At 37.9% G+C, this 12,550-nt stretch overlaps 1 pseudogene; it reads left to right on the top strand.

The window, feature by feature from the left end:
- The first annotated feature begins 627 nt into the window (after positions 1-627).
- Positions 628-9,805, top strand: LOC149254230 (peroxidase 66 pseudogene; annotated as a pseudogene).
- Positions 9,806-12,550: the final 2,745 nt, after the last annotated feature.

The raw sequence follows: 12,550 nt of genomic DNA, 5'->3' as shown, positions 1-12,550 counted from the left end.
CCAGTCTTCCGTTTTAATTTGGGTATATCTGACGGAAGTTTCATTGGAACCGAAGGCCAGGCCAAGTTATATCTGATTTGATCATCAGTTAATTTAGAAAGATCTGGCAAGTTTAACGTTGCCAGAAAAGGTAATTGTGGAGGACCTTGAGGATTCCACTTGGTCTAGGTGGAATTCCAAACATTCTGAAAAGAATACCCTATATTTGTAAAGGAACCAGGTTATCTGAACTAATTCATAGAAACACTCGAACCATAAGGAGATCCTTGTGGCCTAGAAAAAACCTGAGTCTAACCAACCCCTATTGAAAAATTTCCATATCCAGTGAAATTTCCCCCTAAAGAGGTGTTGAATGGATCAGAGAGCCCTTGATAAGGGTTCCATGCATGAGCATAGGGAGAAAAAATCTAGAATTAACTAACGGAATAATATGGCATATTCTCCTATTGGCCGAAAGAGAATTGATTCCTGACTCCAAGTCCACTAACTACAGGGTTCGTCTATCCTTGGAAAGGATTATAACTTTGACCCATGGAGGGAAAAGGTACTGATCCTAAATATGAGTTAGAATGTGCTATATGACTAATCCGAAAAGGGAAACCCTGAAAAGAAGCTGACCCACTTGCCATGGAAGTCGTAGATGTGGAGGTAGTTGATGGAAAAGTTGATGGAACCGAAGGAATTGCACTAGTCGTCATTCCCAAGGGGATAAAACCAGTGCCAGAGGAAAAATATTGGGTGCTCCCACTCGAAGATGGAATGGAGGTAGAGCCAAATATTGCAATGCTAGGAGTAACAGAAGGTATGGAAATCATTCCTCCTCCTTGTACGGATATAGGAGTTTGCATACTAGTAGCACTCATGGTGGAAGCCATGCTCCCAGCAGTGGTCATCGAAGGAAAATATCGAAATAGACCTAGGCTCAAAGGCCTATTGGTCAGAGTCCCAACGTATAATAAAACGTCCGAATGATCGGGAAGAAGAGGATAATTAGGAGTCAAAAGACTCAGGAAGCTCTTCAACCTTAATAACATATTTCGACTGGAAGAGAACTCTAGGAAGGATAGGAGTGTTCCTCTCCAACTCTCTACTTATATTAGGTCTATTCTATGAATCAATAACTTCAACTGAAGGATCAATCTCTATTGCATATGCTTCCACTGATTGGAAATCACTGACATAATTCCTCCTACGACTTCGAGGAGAAGGCTCAGAACTCATAGGTGAAAGACCACGAACCCTCCTAGATTGATGAACTGGTGATGAGGATTGAACACCAAAATACAAGAAAGCGAAAATCAAGGACCTTCTGAAAATAGTCTGGGGTAATGAAGGCCTAAGCATAATAGTGAAGGTAACATAAACAGTTACGCTAACCTCTAGACAACAACCTTTTCCAGTGCAAGCACCCAAGCTTCACAAGGGTACCCTCTAGAAGTACTGATGAATGTGATGCAATGTCTGTCTCAGGTGCCACGAGATTCCCCTCTGCAGCCACCTATGTGATCCCTAGGAATGAAAACTATGGGCACTAGTTTGTATCAAAAGCCAGGCGAAACAGTCTTGAGGATGGATCCAACAAGTAGGAGAGGGGGTATCTCTCTTCCTTGTCTTCACTCTCCCTCGTGCTTGACACCCAGTCACGGAGCTTTCCCAGTCTTTCTAACAACACTGAATTTCACTCATTATTCAACTTCTATGTTTGATAGTTTGAGTGGCCTTGGAGAGTTAACTCTCCACTCACCTATTCCAAGGCCCTAAAGAAACTAAACTTGTTGGTGTTGTTAATGACAAATTAAAAAGTTCTAGTTTTTTTTATTAAATCACTTGATTTTAGAGGGTTGTTCTTTAAGTCAAAGGTATACCGAGAGTGAAACTTATGATGTTTTTGACGCAAAAGAAATCAATAGAAAATTAACTATATGCATGCAATTATTTTTCTTTCAATGAAAAGTGATTTATACTTGGTTCTACGAAAAACTTATATAAACAAAGTACTCTTTTTCTTTTCTTTTTTCAGAAACACTCCACACACACTCAAAATCTAAAAAATACTAAGAATTCTTATGATGCAAACTATCCTAATGCAAATTTAAATGACGATGCAAGATCCTAAGAATATTCATATGATAAGAAAATGTGCTTCTTTATAAGGTCAATAAGCCAACTTGATAATACAGAGGGAAAAAATTTAATAACAAATTTCCCTCAAAACCAAGAAAAACAAATTGAAAATGTTCACAATTGCTAAAAAAAAAAACCAAAAGAAACCAAGAAACCAAAAGCTTGGAAATAAAAAGAAAGGCAAAAGCTATGCTTTTGTCTTATTCTTTTAAAAACCCAAAGAAACTTTCGAGGTTACAAAAAGAACTACTAAATTTCAAAGATCAATAAGCAAGCACAAAGAGTCCTTAAACTTCGCAAGTTATAAAACTCATTAGTAAATGAAACTTGAAATGAGAAGGAATACAAACTTGTACAAACTGATCTGAATAGTAGCAAAAGACTTCAGAAAACTGACAAAATGTTAAGAAAGACACTCAAGCTTGCCAAAGAGACACTCAAAAATCATGAAAAACAGAAAGGTCAACCAAGAGGGAAAGAAAAGCAAAGCAATTTGAAATTTGGGTTGAAACTAAAACCAATTTCTTCTTTTGGAAAACCAAAGCATCCAAGAACTTTAGACAGAAGCCTTGAACCCAAGACAAAAACCAAAACCCTACTCAAAAAGCAATCCTAGGCCAACTAGGGTTTTCACTGAGAAGAAGATTAGAAATTGAAAGCTTGCAAGAGAACAAAGTTCTACAAACAGTGGATGACTAGAAAATAATAGAATTCACTAGGCAATAGACCTAACTGGGCAAAATATTTTGAAAAACCAATTCAAAATGATGTATACACGACTATGTAAAGAAACAGAGGCGTGCACACGCATTTAAAACATAGGAAACTCGCACATACATGAGTCTATTGGAGGAAACAAGTGTGTATACGCGACTGTATCCCAAAAAACAATGCGTATAAAAAGCTCAATCAAGAAAAAAAAGAAATCAAGGCATGATCCGAAAGATCATACTTATGCCTAGGAAGCTAATAAGTCAATGACACTGTAAAAACAAGAAATCAAGAAAACAAACCCTGATCAAGAACAAATAACCAAAACTAGGAAAAACAAAAATGTTTTCCCCAGTGGAGTCACCAATTATGTTGCGGGTGGGAACACCATAGGGCCTAGGGTTGAAAACCCCAATAGAGCGGAGGGCATACAGACGAAAGAAATGTGTAGATAAACAATATAAATGCTTAAACTACTGAAGTGGGAAGAGGTTGTATTACCTGGAGGTCCTACGTTTAGGGTCGATCCCACAGGGTCCAAATGCTCTGCTCCTTCTGATGCCTTTAGAACCTGTAACTTATCCAAGCAAAGAATATACAAAAATAGTAATAGAAAGCATGCTCATGATATATGTGTTAGATGATATAAGAAAATGAGTAATTGAGCATTAATATAATATTTATAAATAAATCACAACATGGATCAATGCATAAACACGATAAATATCAGGAACATAACAACATTTCTTTATTGATAGAAGATAAATGAAATGTGGAAAATTACAACCTGAGTCTTCCTCCAACTCCAAGAGGAACCGTCCTCTGGATCCGTTCTACCCCAGTCTCAACAATCTTCCTCCATCGATACACACAAGGATGTCATAAGAGGGATGAAGGACATTTCAAAGGAGGAAACAAAGGTTTACTATAACTTGGGAGTGCAAGAGGCATAGGGATTTCTTCAGACTCAATCAGGTATCAATCAACTATAATATCAATATCTCCTCTCTTCTCCCCTTAGGCCTTCCCGCGGAGGTTTATTTATATTTCTCCAAATTATTATTATTATTATTTTTTATTTATTATTTTATTTATTTTTATTTATTTATTTATTTTATTTTATTTTTTAATTTAATTTTATTATTTATTTATTTATTATTTATTATTTTTATTTTTGTTTTTTATTTTTATTTTATTTTATTTTTATTTTTTATTTTTATTTTTATTTTTATTTTTATTTTTATTTTTATTTATTTTTATTTTTATTTTTTATTTTTTATTTTTTATTTTTTATTTTTTTATTTTTATTTTTATTTATTTTTATTATTATTATTATTATTATTTTTATTTTGTTTTATTTTTTATTTTTTTATTTTTATTTTTATTTTTTTTTAGTTGGGAAACAGTTGGGCCACGGGCTATAGTAGGTGAGAAATAGGTAAAACCCATAAGCTTTACCTGAATTTAAGGAGATTATTTATCTTTTAGTGTTTTAAGAAATATACATGGGTTGGGTATATACTGACCGCCATGTACACACTTTTAACATATGACAAAGTAGCATATGGGAAATAAAACACTATTTTTTGGAATTTTGGACCAAGTTTGGAAATGAAGGGTTTCCCTAGGACATAACCAGAGCATCAGATCTACCAAGAGTGGTAAATGGTGCTATAATAGTATGTGTGTGGGCCAAGCTTCTCATGTACAGTGTATGGACCAATCCACAGGGACTGGAATTTCGTATGCTTGCCTTTGTCTTCATGGGGTTTATGCCATTTCAAGACTAGGTCACCAACATCAAAGTTAGCATTCCTTGTAGACTTCTTGTCGAACCATCTCTTGATACAATTCTGGTGGAGTGTAAAATTTTCTTTTTCTTTCATCCTTTCTTCCTGTAGTTTGTGAAGTGTATCCATCCTACGCTGAACTAATAGATAAGGCTTTCCTTGGAACAAACAATTGGAGCACAAGTAAGTTGATGTTTGGCGGTAGTGTTTTGGAGAATTTGGTATCTACGAATAAATAATAATTCCCTAGATAAGCGGCCATATCTAGAACAACAGTTTAAAGCACTTTAGCCTTTTCCTATAAGCAATAGATAAGACAAAGAAGATGAGAAGACCTACTTGTAATTCCACTTTCCTCTTGTCTCCTTTGTATCGATCTCATCGCTCCTTTCCATACTTAACACACTTGAGAAGTACCTGTAAACAAAAACAGAAGACAAAGAACCGATGAAAGAAAAATATCTATTGAATACAACTGAATGGAATCAGATACATTCCACACATATAAGCATCATATAACAATACAAACATATAGGAAAAAGGTTCAAATACTTTATTGAATAGAAGAAGTAATTACAACCATTGTGTCTGATTCAAAGTCATTCCTCCAGCTTGGATCCCATCCACATCACATAAAAAGCATGACAAACTTGTAGCATAATGATACTTGCCTCAAAGTCAATTCTCATAGCAACATTATCTCCTTACAATTCAACATAGTCGAGCCCCTGATCACTTAGATGAGTGTTCAATTTATAGGAAGATGAAGGAGGTTATGTCATAAATGGTGGTATTGAATGGCCTTCCATACTTAGAATTAGTTCCATGGAGTAAGGGATGAGAGGATTGGATGCATCTTAACTCATTCCTCATCCATTTTCTAGCTCATAGGAGTTGAAAAGTGAGGGAACCTTCTAGATGAATCCAAGAGATAAGAATATTCCCCAAACCCTATGTGAATTTCGCTCAATCTCGCCCAACACAGGTGAAAGAAGGCTTAATTTCTCTACAGAGCACCCTGGCATGGACTCAACTGCTCTACAACACACCCTTACATGGGCCTACCTACGCTGGTCCCTCTAGAGGTCATTTATTGATGTCTTCAAGTCATGAAATTGTCTAGGAAGGAGGCATTCAAAAGGGTGACTTGTTTAGGGCATGTAGCAACTAGAATTAGGGCTTGATGAGCCCTAAAACACTGATCTGGATGATGGGAGTGATGTGCCCAAATGGATCTGTAACAGCTGCCCCCTAAAGCATGAAGTCGAAAAATGCAAATGTCGAATAAATTCTTTATGATGTGATGAGGAGGTTTCGAGGTGGAAGGTGACCTGCATCAATTACAATACATATATCATGATATTTTGATTTTTTTCTCATGAATTTCTGAGGGAAGGCATACCCATGCTTAGCATATAAAATTTCATTACAAGTACATAGACAGTCATCTACAGATATAGACCCATGATTGGAATGATCGTTAATGTAAAGCCATTGTATGGATGATTTGGTACATTTCCTGAAATTGCAGCCTAGATGGATGAAACTAGATCCAGGGTCTTCTATCTCATTCAATCGTTTTCTCAAGTACGAGTCTAACCATGCAAATATGTGATCTGAAGTCGAACATGGGAAGAAATCATCTAATTACCAACCAATGATGTAAGCCATTAACAAATGCGAGAGAAATCACTGATAATGATAATGATACTCAAGGTACTGTAGTACATTCTACATGGTGTGAATGGATTATTCGATGTCGAACACCATATAAAGTATTTCAGTCGAAGGCCAGTGATGTCAACCTATCACTGGAAGCGAGAAACCTGCCATTGATGTATGCAAGCCTCACGGTACTGGAAGGGTGTTTCTAAGTCAACTTCTTGGATAATGTGCTGATGTTGACAAGAAGCGACTCGTCACATTAGGGCCTTGATGCATCCCACGTCAATGAAACAAAATGAGTGTAATGATTTTAGAGACAGAATTTGATTGACAACACAAGGTTCAGGAATGGTGGTCATGAAAATGAAGGTTTATGGTATTGCAAAAGATGAATTTTATTGATTGACTTCTCTTGAACATATCAGCGACAATGAATGAATTGGCAGCATTGACCCAAAACCAAAGTGATGGATGGTGTGATAGACCATAGGTATGATAACCATCAAGTAGATAACCTGTTAAACACACATGGGAGCAAGAGAAATATTAAAGATAAATCATGCAGTACAATTTTTATTAACAACTGATATACATTTATAGTACATTTTTGTGACCATTGGGTTTCACATCCCAAGGTCTCTTGGACTACTTAGTCTATTCAGCTTCCACACTAACCCATTGAGGATTAGGTGTCCAACATTCCCCCCCCCTTAATTCGAAGCATTATGTATGAGTCCAAGAAGAGAGCTGTAATACAAAATGTGCAAAAAATGCATGGAAACACTAGGCTGAATGTGCTCTATGAAATGTTGGTATAAAGGGCAGTGGTTTAAGGATGACCACCAACACTGGAACACTTAGTGCAGTTCCCGAAACTCTTCCAAAACTGGCAAGAAATTGAAGTTTTCTGCTAGAGGAAGTGATCCTATTGTTTTAAAGAGGGAAACCTTCAACCAATAAAGGGAGGTCTCACCCCACATAAAAGGGAGAACTTCAACCTGAAAAGGGAAGTATAAACCTGTGATGGTTTAAGGATGACCAACAACTCTGGAATGCTTAATGCAATTCCTGGAACTCTTCCAAAACTGGCAAGAAGCTGGAGTCTTCTGCTAGAGGAAGTGTTCTCAATTTTGTTCCTGGAATTCTTCCAAAGCTGGCAAGAAGCTGAAGTCTTCTACTAGAGGAAGTGTCCCAGATTGCCAACTGAAGGCATGTTCACGGGCATCTTTGTCTCTGGCTACAACTCTGAAACTGGTGTGGCAGGTTGTGGCTCAGGCTCGCTTGATGTGGCTTTCCCCCCTTGTTAGATACAAGGTGAGATGATGGAGAAAACTCAACTGCAAGATTGTTAAATACTCTGGAACAAGTTCTGACATGTGTTTGGAATATCTTCTTGGCTGTTGATGCCCATTTCCAAGAAGCGATCCATCCAAGATGAATCTTTGTTCTTGCAGGACGTTTGTTTCTGAAGCATCTGTGTGAAGAATGGTTGGTTTTATGACAGTGCTTACATGGATGAAGATCAAAACAGTGATCTTTCAGATGGCCAACTCGGTCACAGTGTTGGAATTTCATGATCTGTTGTTGTTGTTGTTGCTGTGGAAGAGAGGCAGAGTCTGGAACAGCTGGAGGTGAACTGTCATGAATGAATCCAACACTCTGAAACTGAATGGGCTTTGAGTAGTCTGGAATATGAAAGGACAAGTCCTTGTCATATCCAAGACCAGTTCTGTGCTTGTTGTGGACAAGCTGTTCCCAAGGTCTGACGATGGGCTTGGGAAGTGCAGATTGAGTTTCTGCATCTGCATGTACAGTTGCTACTTTATTGGGTACTAAATCTAAATCAGCTGTAACATTATTGACTTGCTTCTGATGGGTTGTAGTCTCAGTGTTATGAACAGAAACATGTTCAGAACGACTCCTTTGTTTTAATTCTTCTTGCTGTAGCTGAGATTCAAGCTGCAAAAATTCGATCTTTTCCTGTGCATTTTGTAGACATGTCTGAATTTCAGAGAGAGATCCTATGCTGATTTGTAATGTGTCATCAACAGTAGATAATATCAGAGTTTTAAGGAACTGTAATAGTTCACTGATTTTGGCCATTTTTTCTTCAATGTTTGATTTGCACCTTAAAAACTGATCACAACTACTACTCAATGCAGAAAAGTAATATCTACTCACAGTACACAGCAATATCCTTTATAAATGTCAGCAAATGATCAGTGTGCAACATAAAAGATTACAATCAACCCACCAAACTCTTTATGTAGCAATCGAATGCACTATAATGAGTTTTAATACCACAACTGGGGCAACAGCAACTGCAAACTTGCTTGGAACTTGAATTGAATATTGGTGTGAACACAACAGTTGGAATCTTCGACGCACAACAAGGGTGATTCGTACAACAAAGAGACTAAAGGGAATTAGCCCCTTTCTGCACTATTGATTAGACTCAACTAGAAAGATTCTCAACCAACACTTTACACAGGTGCAAACACGACCTCTTTTAACTGGAACTTTTCCCAAACAACCATAGAAAATACCTTATACAAATTAATCTCAATGTCATCTCTCAAGTATAAAAGTCTGGAATAAAGACTGCAAGGATTCAAGGAATCAAAGTTTAGTAGCCCTTAGCGCTATCATGAGCAGCAATCAGATACTCGACTTAGTGCAATAAGATCAATTTGAAGGGTTCTTCGTCTTTAAAGATCAACCATAATGGTAATACCTGAGAATAATCATAAATAGCTTCCCCTGGTAAATTTAATCAATGTAACTAAAGACAAGTTCCATTCAGTTTACAACCTTCACAATATCATGACTGGTGAAAAACGTGTTCGCCCATTACAATGACAAAAAGAATCCATAATCCATCCATTCTAGTAGAACTTTCAACCAAAAATTCTTCCAAACCTAATCCTGCTGTTTATCAAACTGCCATCCAAAAAACTTATTCCCCAAAGTAGACTAATCAACATAGTTATGCATAATTTAGCCGGAATATATCATTAAAAACATAGTAGCTTCCTGCTGGCGTGGGCATCAAATGAAACATTTGATTGAACTTCAGATGATGTTGTTCCCCAGGGAGTTATGAATCAGGTGGGCATACGTTGGGCTTCTCTCACTGCTCTTCCTTTGAGAGTAGAATTCATAACTTCAACGCTACATTTAAGGTGGATCCAACCATAGAGCCACAGTTTGCGGAGAGCTTACGCACGGTGTGCCCTCAACCTAACAACAATCGCAGCGCAGGGGCTTTTCTGGATTCCACAGCCACCCAGTTTGACAACGCATACTTCAAACGTTTGGTAGATGGAAAGGGAGTGTTTGGCTTCGACCAGGTGCTATTTCTGGAGAACCCAACAATGATGCTGGTGAAGAGATTCACAAGGGATGAGAATGCCTTCTTTAAAGCGTTTCAAACCTCAATGCAGAAGTTGGCAAGTGTTGGAGTTATGACCAGCGGAGGAGAAGTGCGATTGAATTGCAGAAAAGTGAATTCTTGAACTGGATTGATATCCCGAGCAACTGCAGGCTGCCGCTGACAAATACAAGCATGCCGCCAGCGAGACCTGAAGGCTGGCAATCAACTGTGGATATGTTATGCTTGCATTGCTGGAATGGGAGGCTGGTGAGCTTCCCCACTATGTTCTCCACTCACGTCGAATTCTTTTCCTGGACCATCTTCAGTGAAAGATCAGAAGGTCTCATCTAAGCATGTATTAACAAATGGTGGCGCGTTTTATCTCTCAAGCACCAACCCAGAGAACGAGTTCCCCAAACCATCTACGCATTTCAAGAACATAGCTGCAAAACTTTGGAATAGAATAGCTGCAAAACTTTCGATTCGCCAGAGAGCACTTCCGTTGCACCACAACAACTGCACCACACTTCTGCTTTGCCACAGAAGGTATTTGCGTATTAAAGTGTATGCATTCTGTAGACTACATGAGACCATCAACAATAGTTTGTGGACATACTTCCACGTGAAAGTGAGGTGGGAGTCGTTGGTTCTGCTCAAAGGAACCTACAACGAGCGGGAGATGCTGGGAATCCACACTGACATAGTATGCAACAGGTGCAGTTACCAGGTCAGAGACGTTTATGTCAGAGACGTTTATGAATCAGTGAGAGAGCTGAACAGTCAGAGACGTTTTATGAATCAGTGAGAGAGCTGAACAGTCAGACAGGACAGAGTAATAAGGTGAATGCAATTCATGCAATGGAGGCGCAGGTGCAGTAACGCTCCTTTTTTGTTTTGTTTATGAATCAGTCAGGCAGAGGGACCAGAAAGCATAGAGAGGTCAATTATCTGTAGAATAATAGCAGAAAATAATAAGACAGAGAGGAGCGTTTTATATGCAGAGAGCAACGTTCAGGCTAGTGGAAGCGTTAGAGCGTGAGGTATGTCAGAATTTTCCATTTGGGGAATTGTGCGCAGAGAATGCAGCTAAAATACGACTGATAAAACATTCAATGAAATGCAGAAATGACTAGCACAGAAAATCCATAAAACAAATGGCTCAAAATAATTATGCAGGGCAGGAATACGCCTACTCTGATACCATGTTAAACACACATGGGAGCAAGAGAAATATTAAAGATAAATCATGCAGTCCAATTTTTATTAACAACTGATATACATTTATAGTACATTGTTGTGACCATTGGGTTTCACATCCCAAGGTCTCTTAGACTACTTAGTCTATTCAGCTTCCACACTAACCCATTGAGGATTAGGTGTCCAACATAACCCAACCCAAATAGTCTGAATGAATTGGCAGCATTGACCCAAAACAAAAGTGATGGATGGTGTGATAGACCATAAGTATGATAACTGTCAAGCAGATAACCCAAACCAAATAGTCACGGGGATGAAGTGAAAGTGTCATGTTCAAGAGCGACCTGCTATCATAAAGTAGTTTACCCCTCTTTCCCATTTTCCCCAGTCATTGCTGACCAGTACCTATTTATTTTTATCAAGCTTGAGGAGGATAACATATGCTTATTGTATAATTCCACCCTTCGGGTGAATCCATCGCTATGTGATGTTTTAACGAGTCTAGCGAAGGTGAAACTCAGTCTTTTCTAGATGGACAAGTTCGTCGCTATTTGATGTTTTAACAAGTTTAATGACAAAGATAACTAGGTCCTTTTCATGTTTAGAGAGTTTGAAAAGGGACAAAAAAGAAAACTCCACAAGTTCTTTTTTGTAGATTTGTCTCTCAAGCCCGAAAAAGCATAAAACAATACGAGAGAGAACCTATTGACCATGTTCAATCAACGTATTCCTTTTTTGTAAATAATATATCTCAACCCAAAAAAGGGTTAAACTTATATCGAGTAGATGTCGTTTCCAATCAGTTAATGAGTTGAAAAGGACAAGCACTCGACAATCTTTTCATATTTAGAGAGTTTGAAAAGAGCTTAAAGAGGACTCCACTTTGAGGAACGAGTGGTGTCTAGGATAGCAATTGGTTCTAATGATGTTGGAACTTCTCAAAACATGTTGATTTATGTGGAGAGGCTGGCTAATAATACCACTCATTAAAACTATTCCTCAAAAAGGGTAAAACAACCAAGTGAAAGCATATGATCGACCAAGCAGATAGTGATGATGGAAGGAAAAAAACCAAGGCTCATCTAACAGAAGAGATTGATAGAATGACAATCACGAGGGTTAAAATGGAGACGAGTTCATTTGTACACAAGCTTGAACCATAAGGAAATATGCTTGGATTCAGTTTCATGTTTACACAAGCTTAAAATGAAAAACTATGCTTGGATCTAGTTTCATTTTTACACAAGCTTAAAACGAAGAACTATGCTTGAATTTGTTATCACTCAGAATTTTCTCTAGAAGTTATAAGAAGAAAGAAAATGACCGAGGTAACTATAAACCAACTTTTAGGTTTAGGCTCTAGCCAACCTAAGTCCATAGAGGGCTCTCTCTATATGATTTAGCTTTGTTTTGCTGGGATATTAGGCTAGTTCTTAAAGTTCAGGTGATTTGTATTGAAGGTTGGATGGTGGAATCCTTAAAATAGATGGATAGATTGATGTCTCTGGACCATTGGGCTATGGAGTCAAATAAGGGTAGCAAAACTAGAATTAACTCACTAAAGGGAGTGTTCAAAGGGAAAGCTAGCAGAGTGAAGCACAGGTCTTTGGGCCAGATGGTTGAAGTGATCTTAACCAGGGTGAGAGAGCACTTAAGAATTCTCAAACTAGGATTAAAATGAGGAACAGAG

The sequence above is a fragment of the Pinus tabuliformis genome, chromosome 7 (assembly GCF_031772625.1).
Source record: "Pinus tabuliformis cultivar Carrire ecotype Pingquan chromosome 7, CPIR1, whole genome shotgun sequence".
Classification (NCBI taxonomy): Eukaryota; Viridiplantae; Streptophyta; class Pinopsida; order Pinales; family Pinaceae; genus Pinus; species Pinus tabuliformis.
The sequence above is the reverse complement of the archived record's forward strand: the minus strand, read 5'-3'. Positions and strand labels throughout refer to the sequence as shown.